The 19202-nt window shown below is 48.5% G+C and overlaps 1 protein-coding gene across 2 annotated transcripts in view; it reads right to left on the bottom strand.

The window, feature by feature from the left end:
- LOC119188163 (uncharacterized) overlaps positions 1–18640 on the bottom strand; it is a 173790-nt gene extending 155150 nt beyond the window's left edge. Inside the window, exon 1 of one of the 2 annotated variants that reach the window (XM_075894518.1) lies at positions 18493–18640. The gene's annotated coding sequence lies outside the window, so the exon portion shown is untranslated. Of the gene's footprint in view, positions 1–4099; positions 4218–18492 lie in introns of those variants that run through there. The other variant, XM_075894528.1, reaches the window with a different exon arrangement.
- Positions 18641–19202: the final 562 nt, after the last annotated feature.

The raw sequence follows: 19202 nt of genomic DNA on the forward strand, positions 1-19202 counted from the left end.
GGAGAGAACACGCAAAGATTCTGGGTCAGTAGGTTTAATAAATGGCCAAGAAAAAGTCAACAGGGCGCATTGGTCAGGTGCCTGCATACGCCACCGACGTATCGTGCCCCGGGGCACCTATATGTAGGAGTGGTCGCTAAGCGCTATCTGGCATAGTTTTGGAGCAAACAAAAAGTGTCGCGCACTTCTAAATGAAACGTAAAACATACGTAATAGCAAATATGTGCTCGTATGTGTGCGTGGCACTGTAAAATTATTTATATGCCAGCGCCATATCCTACAAAGAGTGAAAATTGACAACCTCTCACTTGCCCATCTATGCGACGCAGCAAATCACGCCACGCTTTTAAATAGCTATGCTAAACAATAGCGATACTTTCAAGCATTCCCGGATAACTAACATTGCGATGTCACATCTCTTCATACATGCATCTGATGCCCAGTCTTCCTAAGCTCTAGAAAACTACGCCTGTAAATAAATGACGTCATGTGAAACACAGACGCACACACGCACACACACGCCCGAAGTTTTCTTTGATGGTCTAATGAGAGTAAAGCGCTTCAAGGACTTGAGGGATAGTGGCAATCTACCTGTCATAATTTGAGAGCACATTGAAAGCACTCTCAAATTATGACAGGTAGATTGCCACTATCCCTCAAGAGGAATGTATATAACAGCTGTATCTTGCCGGTACTTAGCTACGGATCAGAAACCCGGAGACTTACAAAGAGAGTTCAGTTTAAATTGAGGACGATGCAGCGAGCAATGGAAAGAAAAATGGTAGGTGTAACCTTAAGAGACAATAAGAGAGCAGAGTGGAATGGTGAACAAATGGGGGTTAAGGATATCATAGTTGAAATCAAGAAAAGGACATGGACATGCGCCGCGCATGTAGCGCGTAGACAGGATAACCGCTGGTCATTAAGAGTAACTAACTGGATTCCCAGAGAAGGCAAGCGGGTTAGGGGCAGAAAGAAGGTTAGGTGGGCAGATGAGATTAAGAAGTTTGCGGGTATAAATTGGCAGCAGCAAGCACAGGACCGGGTTAACTGGCGGAACATGGGAGAGGTCTTTGTCCTGCAGTGGACGTAGTCAGGATTATGATGATGATGACTTCAAGGACAGGGACACTGCTGGAACACGACAAAGTGGGGGGGGGGGGTAATTTAAATGAAAAGAAGATAAAAGTGAGCCCCGTAAGTGTCTCTCAGGGGGAGGACACCTCAACAGTAGCTCACGAGGGGTGGGGGTAAAGGAAGGATTAAAAGGATAGGATTAAAAGGTAAAGAGATAAAGAGAGAGGAGAGAGAGAGCGAGGCGCAGGGACATGGAACGACGGAAGTGAGGAGAAGATAGGAAAGATGGAGACGGTCGCAGGAGTTTGAGGACGCGGCACCACTGGCGAGAGCTCTTGTCGGCGACCGGAGATGGCGTAGGGCGAGTCCAGTCGGCCAGAGCTACGCTGTCGTCGAAGATAGGCGTCAGGAGATGGCGTAGGGCCAGTCCAGACGGCCAGAGCTACGCTGTCGTCGGAGATCGCCAGGGCACAACCGGTCGGAACGAAACCCAGCGAGTGAATGCCAACACAATAAGTATGCCCTGGTGTTGTGTTTTCTCTCTGCCTCTGCAGATCCTTCAAGCGTTTTACTGCTATTATGTCACACAAACAAGGTCGAGTATCAACATTGGTCAATTTCTTCGATGGTTTGTTCTTGCTCTTTTTTTTTTCTCGTTTGTTTGTAAAGGCACCGGGGTGCATGTGATTTGATGTTCTCTGTGTATACTTGCTTTCATTCGAGCTCGTACTTTACGCTACCATCGTTGGGCTCGTTTTCGCCTCTCGGCGCTGCTTTCGGGACATAACCGACTTGATCCGTCTTCTTGTCAAGACCAGGGATGCGCGTTCCTTATTCTGAGGTATACCCCGTTCATGCGGATCGCGCTTACACTGTGCAATTCTTTATGCTTCGGTGTAAGCTTGCGCGTCTCGAACTATGCTCGCTTGGGCACCGGTGTTATGTGTTATGTATAGCCCCGTTCCATGGCTCACACTCAAAAAACTCGGGAGGCCGCATATATACAGTACATTGTTGACTAAATCAAATTTGAATGATAGTGTGATCTTTGAGACTATATATGGTTATGGTAAATTACGTAGTGTACAGTCGAGTATCAGAAAAGAGAAACAGATTCCGATGTTACAACACTGAGCCACCGCACCGCTTTGCAAGTCAGCACGAAGAGGCCCTGTTTCAGCAAACACAATTGAATCACGCGCGTTCTCTTTCGTTCTCGTACAGTACACTATGCTGTAAATATTTAAGAACGAAATACTTGACAAGATCCAAGCAATTTCATATTTTACAACATAACGGCGAGCTGTTGCGGGCGCTGCACGACAACGTATGTAGCCCCTCTTATACATTAACTTTGCGTTTTTTTATCCTGTTAAACCATCAATCATAGACTGATTTAATTATAATTATCGCAGCTGTGCGCTTGGCGTTTTCGTCGATGTTCATTTTAAAAAACACCAAAAGAAAACAAAGTATAAAACAATTGATTACGGGCGCTAGAAGAATGCGCAAATTCTCGCTAACGCCTTGATGCAGAGAGAAATGTTGAAAAAGCAAACAAGTGAATAGCATGCTCAGTCGTCCCTTATTTTCCAGCAGCAATTTCCTCTCCCGCGCCCGTAAAGATCGAGAAAGGTTATAAACACGTGTCTCCCACTCGAGGCAAGCTTCACGTTTTCGTGCATGTCTTACAAAAGGTGTATACGTTGGAACCTTCATTGAATGCACGCTCGCTCGCCCAACTAATACCGGCTTAGGTAAAGCTACTTTGATGAAGACTGAGCGCATGTTGCCAGCTCTCGGCTGCTGCTCTTGCATGCCATAGCCGTGCGAGCACCCGTCCACATAATCCATCTCAGATCACGCACACACACGCATACAAGCACGCACGCACACATACACGCATACGCGCACACCCCATACACACACCCGATACACACGCTTATAATAAGCTAACACACACGCACACACACACATAAAAGCAAACAGACAGACACACACGCGCGCGCAATATCACGCACGCACAAGCGCGGCATATTAATTAAAGGTTGTACAGAGCAGCGCAGCCGGGATGAGGAGAGGATTAAACCCCCAAATCCCTTCCCCTACTAAATATTTCTATTTTGCATGTCTCTACATAAAAGCACACATGCATGCGCACTCACGCACGTACACTATCGTCCTTTATGAAAGGGGACACGTGAGCGCGTGGCCTGCGCTCTGCGCCGGCTGCCATACGGGATCATCATCAATCGGACAGCAAAAGAAAGGACGTTGGCTTTTGGCGTCATCTATTGGCAGATAAAACAACGAGTTATGGCCGCTGGAGAAGAGCTGAAAGATACTGTAGGCAGCCGTTGTAGAGAGCAGGTCACCCGATCGCATGTTCCCTTTTATAAAGAACGACGGTGTAGATGCATAAAGAATGGTCGATGATCGAACCCCCCATCTTGACGGGGTTTGGTCGATGAAAGTGGCGCTTAATGACGATCGATGAAAGTGACGCGTCGCGACGCGCTTCAAATTCAGATACCAAGAAAAACAAAATGATAGCAAAGGGACGGTAAGTAATCCAGCCGCATAATAGCAGATGCGTAACGGTGTTTGCTTGTAAGGCACAAAATGTCCTCAGTCGCCAGGGCGTCGCCAAAATATCTTTTTCCGGGAGGGTCAGCCATACTTCATGTGTGTTCGTGCGTGCGTTCATTGTGTGCGTCAGTACATACAAGAGCAATATTGAAATTTTGGGGAAGCGTTTCACCCCCCCTCCACACACACACCCTTGGCTTCGCCACTGGTACTCGCCGTAGAAACGAAAAGAAAGTTATATTGTGAGTAGTAAAAACATTGAACCATTTCTTAATGCGAACGCATCTATCGCAAGAAGTCTTGCTAGTCTCCAAAGCGTTGCACCTGATGTGTGAAAAGGAGCATAGGTGCAAGGCGGTTCAGAGCACCGAAGGAGTCCAATTATACATATATAAGCATGCACGTACACACAGCAATCGAAGATGGCACTCACACAGTTAATCGGTCACATGTCCGGAACTTCTCGGAGCAGTATACCGGCGACCAGCGGGACATCTGTTCGGGCAAGTGAGACAATAATGCGGCCTACAAGGGATGCGTTAAGTACAGCAGTGCGTTCACGTCTCCTGGAAGCGACAATGCGGCCACAGACGCACACGCGCACCGCAGGAACGCATCGACAATTGTCGCGCTTGAACTGCTTGACCTGCTTGATCGGTCAAGGAACACGTGCGACACCGCGCGGCGGGAGTTCGCATAACCTGACATTTGCGATAACGGATCGTGAAAGACGCGAGCTGCGTCTCTGGACAAAAGCGCGCTTAATATCGCTCCAAGGCCCTTTGGCCCGTCGATTGCGTTCGCACAGGGCCGCGTCTTTGTTCGAGTGCTGACCGCCATTCGGTTGCGCCGCGGACTTCGCCGCATCACAATAGCCAGCGGTGATTACCATCGGTTGAATCACGGTCCCACATGATAGATAGAGCAAACCTCTAGCATTCAAGTTCGGCCATGGTTGAATAACGTGCCGATGAGGCGAGCTTATTGTCCGGTACTTATATAAACAGAGGTCTACTGTGCTCGCCATAAGTTCACAAATGTAAACGCGCACACGGGAGAGGCGCCCTCCCAACGCCCTTTCACAAAATCAGCTTGGGTGCGCAAGGTCTGTTCCTGTGTTTTATTAGATGCGGAGCATCTTATACTCGCGCCTTGTAGTGCGCCGTCCGCGCCGTCCGCACCGCTTCTCGAACATTCGACAGCTGACGCGCGCGCATGCGCCGTCGCCCACTCTTCCACCATCTGTGCATCCCTTCCTCCTCTACACACCGCGCGCGCTTCACTCCTCCACCATCTGTGCACCCTTCCTCCTCTACACACCGCGTTCGACATCTACAATTCTCCTCATTCTCCAGTGGACGCGCATGTGGCGTCGCGCTTCGAGAACATTCAACAGCTGACAGTGCATGCGCCGTCGTGCTGTATATATACTCAAGGTCGGCGCTCGCTCGCTCAGTTGCCGCTCGTCGGTTGGTTTGTACGGCGCGTCGACGTCCAAGGTCGCGGTGAAATGAATTCCAACGAATCCACAAACACAATGATCGACGTCCCTTCGACCAGCGCCGCCCTTTCGCATACGTGTGTACGTGTTCACTCATTTAACACCCCCTCCTACAACCACGTTAACCAATTTAGCCATCGACCCAAGTAAGTCGCAATTTAACACCCCATTTCACAACCACGTTAACCAATTTAGCCATCGACCCAAGTAAGTCGCACTTTAACACCCCGTTAACCAATTATATGGTCCGCATCCTCCTCAGTGTTCCCCCGAGGGAAGCTGCGGGCAATTTTTTACTCAGTAGGTCTCGGCATTGTTAAAGGTTAAGGCAACACGCGTTTCTGACGATAATGGAGGCGGAAGGCCCATGATGTTGCGCATTCCAAGACCTGTTTACTCCCAGTAAGCCAGGGACCTATGACAGGACGATAGCCGATATCATCGCTTCTCTTTGATGTTTTCTTCCATTTATTGTGAAATATGTTCTCTTTTGAATTCTACCAACAGAATTGGAGGAGAAATGAACGGGGGCCTTGTCATCATGAAACTTTGCTCCCCAAATGCGGAGCCATGCACCCGCCAGCGCTTGCTAAAACGCTCCTTCACGATGTGGATGCGCAAGTGGTTGATTTAGTATTCTTTATCTCTAATTAACATACATCATGGCCACGGTGTAATCTCCCTCACCACCAGTGGCAAGAGCAGAGCTGTAGTTTGGGCATGTAACCACCCCGAAATTTTTTTTGGGCGCGCAAATTTTTCCCGTGAGGCTACTATTATTTTGTTGCGTTGTTTGCTGGAAAAGGAAGGCGCGTAAGTGAATCACGTCTCCAAATTTTCCAACCAGCTGTCACAGCAAGCCGAAATCGGACGCTTTTTGACCATCGGAGGGGCGTCAGCTGGCTGCGACCACATGAATATAAACATGAGGGACCGTGACATATGTAAGCCGAAGTCCTCGTAAATCTCCCTTTAAGTTCGCACGCAAGTTCCGTTGTTGTTTACGTTGGTAATTTGCCGGAGAAATGACAATAAGCAGAAAGTGAGAGCAAACACAACACACACACACGCACACGCACGCACGCACGCACACGCGCGCGCGCGCGCGCGTGCATTCATACGACGCATTAGATGCATTCATATGACGCTGGCCTTGTCAAAAGCGTGTCACTGTCTAGAAGTCGTGAGGATTCACCACAAACGCAAGTAAATTGAAAAAGAAGGCGAAGAAGAGGGCCTTCACTCTCACTCCGAGCCACTGTTTTCACGACCCAACGCTACCACGCGATTCCAGCCAAGGCAAGTTCCATCAGACATGAAAAGACGGCCGGCGTATATGCCGCAAGTCGATGCACACTTCTAGCGGATCAAACCGAATGAATGTAGGCGGGGATAATCTCATTTGGAGTGTGCGACTCTTGTCCAGCTCTTCTCCCTCGGGACGCTCACGCGGTTACAAAAGCGGCACGGGCATTTGCAAGTCTAATCTCGCTTCAGCTGCCGTGTCTGGCTGCCACCGTTACCCCTCGCTGACGGTCGTTGACGTAGAAATATTTCATAGCCGTACAGGTCTGGATCCCTCAAGATACTTTTGCGAACCGGACTACGTTTCACCGCGACTAGATCCTGCCAATAAGATAAGAAAAATAAGCTGCCGCACTGACGAATTTAAAATGTCATTTTTTTTTCCCAGGACGATAGCGCGGTGGAATAGCTTGTTTTCTGAAGTAGCAGAGGTTACTTCACATGAAGTATTTTCAAGATTACTTCAGGGTCTAGAGTAGTGTACTTGTGAGGATGTGTAGGGACGAAACGGTACTGTGAAGCTGCTTTGTATTGTCTACTCCCACGTGTCGCTACGTATAGTTGACAATGAATTGCGTTATTATTGTGATGTAGAAGTGTGAGAATCTGTATTCAGTGTTGAAATTTTGTATTCTCCCCCCCCCCCCGCCTGTAATGCCCTTGGGCGCTGGAGGTACTATGATAAATAAATAAATGTAAATAAATAAATAAATAAATAAAATAGACCTGTGCGCCGGTACCAGAACTACCACCGGTGGCGGCGCGTAGGGTGGGATCAACATTGAAGAGTTGTTGGGATAAAAACTTTTTTTTCGAGATTTGAAAAAATACTTCCATAAAAGGGCAAAGTAGTTAAGTGCTAGAGCATGTCTTACTGTTATTTATTTGTAAATAATGCTGTCTCAGTATTTCGATACGTAGGAGGCGGCAATACAAACTTTTCAGCACCTTGAACGAATCCAGTTTATAGGTGCAATTTAACAAAATACATGTTGATGCAATTTTTTTTTTCAGTTGATCAGCATCGAGTCTGCACAAATATCCTTCAAGTTCATTCCAAAAGTGCAAGTTCTACAGAAAAGCAAAAACAAACAGACAAAAGAAAACGAAAGCAATTTTCGATTGATCTAACGGGCACAATATTTAGAGGATTAAATCACCGGGGGCGGTGTGCAAAAGATGCAACGAAGGATAATGGTGCTAGAACACTCGAACCAGTGTTAACTATTTTATTAATGCAGAATGATGACACTATCAGTCGGCCGACATTCGAATGAGGCTGCAGAAACAGAACATGCGCACGTGTAGCAGGCGAGAAACGCTGGTCAATCGACGAAATATAAGTAGTATTGCTTTTTTTTGGGCTGCAGCTAACTGTTTTTAATCGGATCTCGCCCAACTGCGGAAAATTGGGGGGCCCTTCTTCGCCCTTAAGAGTTGAACGTGATAGGGATATACTGTTCCTAGTGTATACATCAAACACTTAATGTATGAAATTGTTTCGAACTTGTTATGTATACCCACTACGTGGCCTTGAGGGTGCACTGGCCCGTGTGCCTTTTCTAGCGGGTGACTGGCCTTAAACTATGAAGTCATTGTGATAATCCCATATTTTGACGCCTGATGGCTACGTATGTGTGTACCACGCATACATTACGGGAATATTTCACGTTGTATTGTGAAGCATATATACAGGACGGGTGTGTTTCTAAAGCATGTGTGTAACTTTATCTTTTTATTTTTTTATTTGTTGAATCATACAACACAAAAGATCATCATACTGCTTGGACCCGTAGCCAAAGGCTAGTCCTGGGTCTAAAAAGAAAATGTATACAGTGATGCAGGCTTACTGTTACATAAAAAAAGAAACTAACACTCAGAAACACAGGGTGTTGTACAGTACTACTACAAGCATATTTTAGCATGCGAGATTCGTGCCAAACGAAAATAAAATCTATAATCGCAATAGTGTCAAAAAGTGCACCAACGCAAGCAAATCACTAAAGTGCACATAATATCATAAACAAGACAACTCAGAGACATATTAAGTAGTCAACAATACCAGTATGCGTATACTGCATTTCCAAGCAGAAGAGGTTATTTTCACTTTATTCACAAGCAGGGGCATGGCTTGGTGTGGTAGGAAACTCGCTCGCACAACGAGCGACCCGGGTTCGATCCCTGGTCGAACCTAGAATTTCTTTCGTTTTCATCTTTCTCGATTTCTCGGTCACGCAAAGATGATCATTTCTCGCTCTCAACAAGCGACGACGACACAGACGCCAGAATTTCTGCGAAACGAGCTCTTTAACGCTGTAGCGTTAAAACGCTGGTGTATGAAAATATGGCCGCTCCCAGGAAACGAGCCGTGTTTGTGCAGTGATATATCATAGCACGTAGAAGGGAACACGAGCCGTTCGTTGCTGCGTACAGTGATATAGCGCGTCCGCTAACACTCGAGACCATTTCTTCATAATCAAAGTTCGCAGTTGCGAATCGACCCACACAGCCTCCTAACTGAGTATCTCTGTCATGCTCTTTCGCCCAGCAAAAGGACAGACAGGGCTGTAGACAGTGCCTGTATAATTCTTCTCGCAATCAAAAATATGCAGAAACCGTCGACGTGGGCTGGCATTTTTTTTTTCATGGAGAGAATGCATCGTCTTCGTTTTAAAGAATTCGTCCGTTGGGCGAATTAAATAATGATTTGATTGATTTGTGGGGTTTAACGTCCCAAAACCACCATATGATTATGGGAGACGCCGTAGTGGAGGGCTCCGGAAATTTTGACCACCTGGGGTTCTTTAACGTGCGCCCAAATCTGAGCACACGGGCCTACAACATTTCCGCCTCCATCGGAAATGCAGCCACCGCAGCCGGGATTTGAACCCACGACCTGTGGGTCAGCAGCCGAGTACCTTAGCCACTAGACCACGGGGGATCGCTAGGTGGCGTCGAGGAGCGCGGACGTGAAAACGTCGGCTTCCGCTTTTCTAAATGTTTTCGGTCGTTTCTATGCTTCAAGATCACTTGGCTTTGTGCTTATTCGAACAAGCAAGCTCTGCGGTTTTGGTGGAGACGCCATTTTTGGCGGTGAGTGAATTCTTAGACATATTTTTGGACTTTAAAGTAGAGACGCGGCGAGCGTCCCCACTAGCCCTAACCACACCTAGGGTTAACGAGGAGTACGGCCGTTACACGTAGCCAAGGGCTCGGCCAGACGCGGCAGCTACTGGATCAACCTCCGTACGTCGCAGCCGACAACCAAGCACTGAAAATGCCTTCCACCGTAACCGTGGAGGGAATGGAAGTAAGCGCGGAGATCTTCGACGGACCAGGATGGGCCACCGCCATGGGACGCCGAAGACAGACGACTCCGCCGAACGAGGAGCTGGCCGCTGGGACGGTCGAGCACAGCAACCAGCCGAAGCACCCCAGGGGCTTTAAAAAAAGTCAATCGGCACTACACCGTGTGGTATCCGCTTCCAGGCTACCCCACCTACCCAAAGACCAGATCAAGGTAATTATGAAAACCAGAGGTGGATTGGACGTAGCCCGAGTCGACCTCGTTCTGCTGGCGAGAGCCGTCATCATGGCCGCCCAGATCACCGACGAACAAGCACGGGAGGACACGATCTGCCCCAACAATATGCAAAACATCATTGTTATTTCTACGCCGCACCAAAATAATGCCACATCATACGTAAACGTGCAGAAACTGCACACAAACCAAGGCTCGTTTGAAGTTGCCGCATACGTGGCCGCACCCGATAATACATGCAAGGGCGTCATCAAGAACGTCGACCTCTCCCTTGACGACGCAACGCTCAAACGCCTGATTGTGCACGACCGAAATCCCACTGCCATCGAGGCAAGACGCATTAAAAGACCAAAGTCGTCGCAATCCTCTTTGACGGGTTGCGCGTTCCGAGCATAGTGATATGCGGAACCGCCATGGTTCCCTGCTCGCTCTACAAGCGACAAGTCGATGTTTGCAGAACGTGCGGAGGAGTCAGCCATCGCGCCGATGTTTGCCGGCACACCAACGCCACGAGCAAGAAATGTCACAACTGCGGTGAAACGCTACAAGAAGACGGCGTGCATCACTGCGAGCCGAAATGCAAGCTTTGCGATGGCAATCACCCCACCGGAGATCGCGAATGCAAAAGACGCTTCCACATTCCATACTTAGTGAGAAGGAGAAGAAGACGCAGAAAGCAAGAGTGGCAAGCACAACAACGTCAAGACGCACCAACGTCTGTCACGTTTAAGGAACCCTACCACAACCAGGTACCGGGACGGGAGAACGCCTCGAGCGTCCATCACCGTTCTCCATCCAGGGGGAGATCCCGATCCAGAGGGCGTTCCCGATCCAGAGGGCGTTCCCGATCCAGAAGGCGTTTTCGATCCAGAGGCCGTTCTCGTTCTGAAGGGCGCCCCTCGACCCTGTCGGGATCCGACAACCGCCTGTCACCTCGGGAGTGCTCCAGATCCCGATCGAGAACGAGGCCAACAGCCACGCAGCAGCAGCAGCAGCCGAACAATGGCTCCTGGGCCAGCAGGGTTGCAGGTGAAGCACGAAGCACAAGTAGCCAGCCCAAAGGTAAGGCACAGCCAGAGCATGCTCCCGATTCTCGTATTGTAGCGCTTGAACAAGAAAACAGGGCCCTCAAGAAGGAGCTTGAACAGCTCCGGACCTCAATAGCTAGAATAGAGAGCTGTCACGGAATTAATCTGTCGAGCTCACCGGCACCAACGACAACACGCTCACAACAAACGATCCACAACACACACAAACGCAAAGCCGTAGACAGCGACAGCGACACGACGGAGGAGATCGAGATGGTCTCGATAGAAAAAGAAGCCCTACTGAAAAATGTCGAGTCCGTGACAACTAAGCTCAACGACAAAATTGATACGTTGGCGAACACGCTTGCCAAGTTTATGGAAACCTTTAAGACTTACACTGACAAAGCTGACCAGAGGTTCGTGAGCCTGGAGAAGATGGCAACCAACCCAGCTGGGGCAGGTGCTCCTCAGAGCCTAAGCGCGGACAAACCAGCGGTTACGGCAAGCGTGCCGAGCATACCTTCTAGAGCTAAAGTCCGACCAGTCAATGCACGCAATCTCGCGGAAATAACGAGCCGCGACGCACACAAGCTACCAAGCCAAAATGGCTGCTGACCGTAACGAGATTAAGATCTGGCAGTGGAACTGTAACTCACTTCAGAAACGCAAAGCAGCACTAACACAACTATTACTAGCCTGTAAAAAAAAGCCGCATATAATATTGCTACAGGAATGTGGAGAAAGCAAAACTGCTAAAAGCATTGGCATACAGGGGTACAGGGTAGCCAGGCCGACCCTGCACCCCGAGCAGAACAAGACGCGAGGAGTGGCTACCTTCATCCGGAAGGACATAATTTTCGCCGAAAGGGACGCCCCCGTATACAAAAAAAGCCTGGAAACGGTCCTGGTGAAAATCTTACCAAACAGGGCTGTTAAAAGAAGCATCTTCGTGCTCAATGTTTACAGCTCTCCATCAGATAAGAAAAGAGATTTCAACAGACTGCTTACCTCGGCGGTAAAAATGGCGGGTGACAATCCGCTCATAGTAGCGGGCGATTTTAACGCCAGGAGTACCGAATGGGGATACTTAAAAAGCGAAGGCAAAGGCACCAAGCTAGCAGAAAGCGCGAATGCGCTGGACCTGCAGCTGATAAACAACCTTGCCCTCCCTTCGAGAAGAGGTAATTCGGTACAGCGCGACACAATGCCAGACTTAACCTTCACCAAGAACGTCAGAGCTACCTGGGATAACCTCGCCGAAGACCTAGGTAGCGACCACTGCATCCTAGAAATTACCGTTGAGAACGAGGCGAAAGCGCCAAGAAAATTCAAAATCACAGACTGGGACCAGTTCCGTAAAATACGGGAGCAGAAGGGCAATACAGAACTATCATATGAAGCTCTCTTAAATGAATTAAAAATAGCAGCGAATGAGGCCACCAAAGAAGTCGAGACTGATGAATCCATCCAGGCAATGGACTCTCACCTGGCCAGTTTGCTGCAGAAAAGGCATGACATAAAAGAAGCGTGGCGTAAAAACAAGCTCAACAGACACTTACGCACAAAAATCGCGGACCTTGGCCGCGAAATCGAATATCACGCCAAAACAATCTGCGCCCAGCAGTGGAACAACACATGTGACGAAGCAGATGGCAAAATGAGGAAGGGAAGCAAATGGGGGCTGCTCAAACACCTTATGGCGGACAGCGACAAACCCACCAGAGGTGGCACCCAGCTGCAAATTGAACGATTGGTGCACAAGCACGCCCAGGATAGTGGTGGATCCCAAGCTCTCCTCAAAACGCTAGGCCAAAAATATCTCCCACTGGAAAGCAAATCAGTAGCCTGGGAAAACAAAAATCCCTCATATGGAGGTCGACCGCAAGAAAAGCTAGACGAACCATTCAGCGAAGCTGAAATACGGTACGCTCTACAACAAATCAATGGCAGATCGGCGCCAGGGCCAGATGGAATCGACAATAAACTGCTACGGAATTTAGACGATAAAGCAATCGTAATCATTACTAAGAAGATAAATGAGGCATGGGAAACGGGTACCGTGCCTAAAGAATGGCGTAGTGCCAAGGTTTCGCTCATCCCAAAACCTGGAAAACCACTGAGCATCGATAACTTAAGGCCCATATCACTCACATCTTGCGTTGGAAAAGTAGCTGAGCATGCCATACTCAACCGTATCACAGACCACATTGAGAGCAATGGGCTCTTTCGACACAACATTATTGGCTTCCGCAGGGCACTATCCACACAGGACGCCATGTTGATGTTAAGAGAACACATATGTTACGGCCTCCTCCACACGCCCAAAGCTATATTAGCCCTGGACCTCGCCAAGGCCTTTGACACCGTGAAACATGAACATATACTGGGTGAAATATCACACATGAACCTAGGCGAGAAATTCTACAACTACATTAAAGGCTTTCTGGCGAACCGAACCGCCACCATACGCATAGGAGAGCAATGCGGCGAACCCGAACGACTCGGAAATATCGGCACCCCACAAGGGTCAGTGCTCTCGCCATTGAACTTTAATGTGGCGATGCACAAGTTGTCGGAGAAGCTCGCTCAAATCCCATCCGTGCACCATGCCATATACGCGGACGATATTACCATATGGGTCCCATGTGCCCACTCATAAGGTGCCTTGGAAGGAATCCTTCAACAAGCACTGACTACAACTGAAGAATTTCTTAAGCCAACTGGACTCGCACTGTCCCCCACTAAATCTACTCTAACGCTCTTTCACCCTCGACGGAATTCGGGCGAAGACGAGCCGCAAGTAGTGCTCAAAGCTGAGAATAACCAAACGATACCGCAAGTATATACGGTCAAAGTACTAGGGCTAACGTTAAGCGCCAAGGAGGGCCACAACAAAGAAGCACTCAAGCGCCTTGAAAAAAGCACGAACAATTTTTCAAGAGGCATTGCTAGAATCGCCAACAAGAGAGCAGGCCTCCTAGAAGACAACATCATGAAGGCGTATCACGCCTTTCTTGTAAGTCACGTAGCATACGCGTTCCCGTTTCTGAAACTTACGAAGGCTGAAATCAAAAAGGTCGACTCCATGCTCCGCAAGGGACCGAAAACGGCACTCGGCTTGCCCAATAGCACGAGCAACGAGAAACTCGAGCAACTTGGTCTGCACAACACAGCCGAAGAAATTTTCGAGGCTCAGAGAGTGGCACAGATCACACGCCTGTCGTTGGCGCAGGCAGGCCATCTCATCCTACGAGACGCAGGCATTTGCCCAATTTTTCAACCAGAGAAAAGAACACAACTTGGTAATGACGTGAGGAAACACATTAGGGTTGAGCCAATCCCCCGCAACGTTCACCCTACGTTCAACAAAGGGCGAAGGAAGGACAGAGCGCGGGCGCTCATAAACAAGGCAAAAAAATTGCCCGCAGCTTACCTCGGGGGAACACTGAGGAGGATGCGGAGCATATAATTGGTTAACGGGGTGTTAAAGTGCGACTTACTTGGGTCGATGGCTAAATTGGTTAACGTGGTTGTGAAATGGGGTGTTAAATTGCGACTTACTTGGGTCGATGGCTAAATTGGTTAACGTGGTTGTAGGAGGGGGTGTTAAATGAGTGAACACGTACACACGTATGCGAAAGGGCGGCGCTGGTCGAAGGGACGTCGATCATTGTGTTTGTGGATTCGTTGGAATTCATTTCACCGCGACCTTGGACGTCGACGCGCCGTACAAACCAACCGACGAGCGGCAACTGAGCGAGCGAGCGCCGACGTTGAGTATATATACAGCTCGACGGCGCATGCACTGTCAGCTGTTGAATGTTCTCGAAGCGCGACGCCACATGCGCGTCCACTGGAGAATCAGGAGAATTGTAGATGTCGAGCGCGGTGTGTAGAGGAGGAAGGGTGCACAGATGGTGGAGGAGTGAAGCACGCGCGGTGTGTAGAGGAGGAAGGGATGCACAGATGGTGGAAGAGTGGGCGACGGCGCGACGGCGCATGCGCGCGCGTCAGCTGTCGAATGTTCGAGAAGCGGTGCGGACGGCGCGGACGGCGCACTACAAGGCGCGAGTATAAGATGCTCCGCATCTAAAAAACACAACACGCACGCGTTATTCGTAGATGCCGCCCGCTACTATGGCAGGGAGGCGTTTGCCATAGCGGTCGTTGATATAGACGGAAACCTCATAAACGCGGCAACGGTTCAAACAAGCCATGTCCACGAAGCAGAGGAAATGGCGATCGCGCTAGCCTTGCAAAGCTGCCAAGCCTACTCCACAATATACACAGACTCTAAGACGGCGGCACGAACGTTCGCGGCTGGCCTAGTAGCTAGAAGCACAGGAAAACTCACCGTCAACGCAATAAGAGAGTACGAGAGCAAAGAAACCCTTGTTAAGGAAGAGAAAGCTCAAATCTACGTATCCTGGTTCCCAGCCCACATGGGACAGTTACCGGGACTCGACCACTGCAATCCCAACGAAGAGGTCAACCGCCTGGCGCGTGAGCTCACACGCCGCGCCGCGGACAACGACCCCTCGATGAGTGAGCGGTACGAGAATCTCTGCAGCCAGGACAAAGCAGTCACATACCACGAGATCACTTCACATTACCGGGGACAAAGACGTGCCTTCCCAGCACCACACCCCAAACTTAACAAAGCACAAGCTCTAACTCTCAGAAGATTGCAAACACGTACGTACATAACACCATCCACCTTACACAGAGTCGACCCCGACACACCGCCCACATGCTCCCTTTGCAACCATCCCTATTGCAATTTTGAACACACGCTCTGGCTGTGCCCTACCCATAGCGCAGCACAACTTAATACCCAAGAGGCTTGGCAGGAAGCCCTCAAGAGCAATCAATACAAGCTGCAACTACAGGCGGTCCAGAGGGCCCGGGACATCGCTACAAGCCTTCGGCTGCCAGCGCCATCCTGGGCGGAGCCTCCAGGCTGAATTAAGGGTCGGAATGGCCCTTTCTCAGCCTCCTCAGGATATGTTTAAATAAAGTCAATCTCTCTCTCTCTAGCCACTAGACCACCGCGGCGGGGCATGAATTAAATAATCCGGAGCTTCTACCTTTGGCTTTGTTTTCCATTACACCCCACTTCACCCTTTTCACTACAATTCTTACAGGCTGTATCTCTTCCACATTTATGTCTTCGTAAAGCACGTCTGCAATGTGAGCGCTAAGCGTTGAGCCTATGTGGACTTCGAGCTTGTGGCTTACACTATTGTTTCTTCCACTTACGCAATCGTAAACTCGCAAAATGCAGTGAAAAACAAGTTAATCGAACATGATAACATGTAATACGCGACGAAAAACCGGGGGGGGGGGGGGGGGTACGTAGCAAATAGCAAAGCAGGATAAAAAAAAACTTCACGACAGATACTTCTCACATATGCATTACTCGAGAGCATGTGGCCTGATCATGTCACGTGAATCACTGTTCTGCCGTCACGAGAAGCGCCAAAAGAACGAAAAACGCCGTGAGAGAATTACACGTTCGATTGTGTATCTTCAGAAGCTGTTTTGGGGCCCTTATGTACAGACAGGACATGCAAACACGTACAAAAGAGAGCAGTCAAAGCACCGTCAACGCCGCTCTCAAAAATTTTAGGGCTGTATCAAAGAAGGCGGAGTGATGTAATTTATGCCCGAATTCCTCTCTAGGGTTAAAATGAGACAAACGGTGGTGCGCCGCAATTATTGCACGGCGGCGGCATGGTTCGTCTCGGAACTTCGGCGCCGACACGAACGGCGTGAGCGAAAACGGGGGGCGTCGCAGAGCTCTATAAGAAAGAAAGAAAGAAAGAAAGAAAGAAAGAAAGAAAGAAAGAAAGAAAGAAAGAAAGAAAGAAAGAAAGAAAGAAAGAAAGAAAGAAAGAAAGAAAGAAAGAAAGAAAAACCTAGTAAGTTCCTTAGGCTTTACAGAAGATTATCGCTGCACCCTGTAGCAAGACGAGAGCTTCGAATATAAAGCAAGCCGCACAGAATGCAGTTGACTTGCACGGCACTCGAATTCTCACATTGTCGATCGTCTCCTGTTTACACAGTACGTCGAAGTTCAAGTGACTAGCTGACACAAATCAGGGCTCGTGCAATTTAGCGCTCATAGCGAAACACTACCGCATGCGGCAGGTCGGATACGAATGCGCTGCAATCGCAGACGCGTCTTCCAAAGCGCAATCACGACGCAGTCTTCTATAGCGCAAACGCAAAATTTAGCACTTATCCTTTGCTTACTTTTTATGTGCGCCTCGACAACCTTTATGCAATTGCTCTTGAAGCGTGAAAATGCGTGGTCTTCTGCGCTCCACCAGCGTGGCGGGCTTGATTATCAGGCAAGTCCCCAGGAAGCGCCACCTTCATTGTATTAATCTCAACCAGATGCGTCTGATACAGCCGGTAGAATGACATAGACTTGTCTGGCTTTGCTGACACAATGTCTATGTCGCAATAAAGAGAGAGAGAGAGAGAGAGAGAGAGGGTGTGCTTTCATGTCGTTCAATGTGGTGCACACTGGACATCGCAGTCTGGGTGGTGGGTGGCGGGGTGTGCCGATAGCGGGCGCTGCCTGCGTCAAGTGAGGAAGCGAAGATGCACTTGAAGTGGCGGGACAATACCGAGCTTCCGCGATGGTTCCGTTCGTTGACGTTAAACTACTGCTTTCAATGACAGCTTTGTTTATTTTATTTTTATTTGTATCACTTATTTTAACACCTTTCTTTTTTTCAATCACCATTATGATATTTTGACATGTTTGTTTCACTAGTCATTGTCATCAAAACAAAAGGTCCTGATTCGATTTCCAGCTATATAGTGTCTCCCTCACAACGTATGTACCCCTGGGAACGCGGGATCTATAGAAAAAATATATTTGTTAGGCTGATGTTTCACCCCTCTGGTTATCGCAATACTACCTAAGGTTCAAACTGTCAATTAGAGGTCATGTTCTCGGGATAAGGGAGAATTCAACTTATTTTCCTCTGTGCCCAGTGTCATTTTGTATCGATAGGACATCTCTTGCAATTCTCTTGCAATGACAGTTCGTTCTACTTGCATCTGCTCATTTTTCAACGTCTGTACAATAGGTCATCCTGCGTCACAGTAATTTCAGAATACAATGTGTAATAATTAAATTTTCAGAAGTAGAGGAAAGATGACAATAATTGTAATTGGGAATTTGGAGCCCGCAATTTTCAAAGGAAAAATCCGAAGACAGCCTCAAAATGAACACCCTTCATTTTGCCAATACGTCAAATGTATGCGAAAGTTTGGTGAGAGTTCGCGACGCCCATCAGTGCGTTCAGCGAAAACAGGTTCAAAACATCAAATCGTGTTTTGCGATCATGTATAGTAAAACCATTCGACTCGTAACGGTCAACCATTTCGCTGCGACTTATAGACAGAATCTGTACAGTAGAAATCGGCCTACGTACCTGTTAAGCAAACGTAGGTTAATAACGTTCCTCAGCCAAAGCAGGCGACCTGTAGTTCGGCGGCCTGTTCAGCGCAGGTCCACTAGTGCAAGCCCGTTGTGCATGTGGGAAGCGGGCCAGCACACTAAGCCAGCGAAAAGTGAAAAACCAAGCAAAACCGAGCCCGCATGGAATCTGACAGCCCCTGTGCGGCCGCTAGACTTTGGTTTTGTTTTGACTCTGTTTCCATCGGCGCTGGCAACGAAGGCACGCGTCGTGTTCTAAATTTGGGCACCGGATCTCTCGAGTGCGTGCCCTGCAACATGATCCGAAAAAGAACAGCAGGGCGCCTCTTGCGGTGAAAAATGGAAACAGACATCACGTGGTGAAGAAATGCGCCTGTTTTCGTTTTCGGATACTGCTACTTGGTAGTGCCTGCAGTAACGATTATTCGGTAGCGATTTTGGTGACCCTTTGCTGTGCACTCTCATTCTGTTGTCTCACCGCTCAGAGATCTAACTTAGCTGTTTCAAAATTGATAGTGATAACGCATTGCTTCACTAAACAGAGATATATGTAAGGACTTTTGGCAGCCTTTGCGAGTGGTAACTATTCTGAAAAACATTTTTGGTAAATCTCTACAGTTGCTAATATCTTCATTGGTTCGCTGACACAAGATAAGATGAAAGTCAGAACTTTACCTTGAAATTACGTGCAGCGTATTCACACTT

The sequence above is a fragment of the Rhipicephalus microplus genome, chromosome 1 (genome assembly GCF_043290135.1).
Source record: "Rhipicephalus microplus isolate Deutch F79 chromosome 1, USDA_Rmic, whole genome shotgun sequence".
NCBI lineage: Eukaryota > Metazoa > Arthropoda > Arachnida > Ixodida > Ixodidae > Rhipicephalus > Rhipicephalus microplus.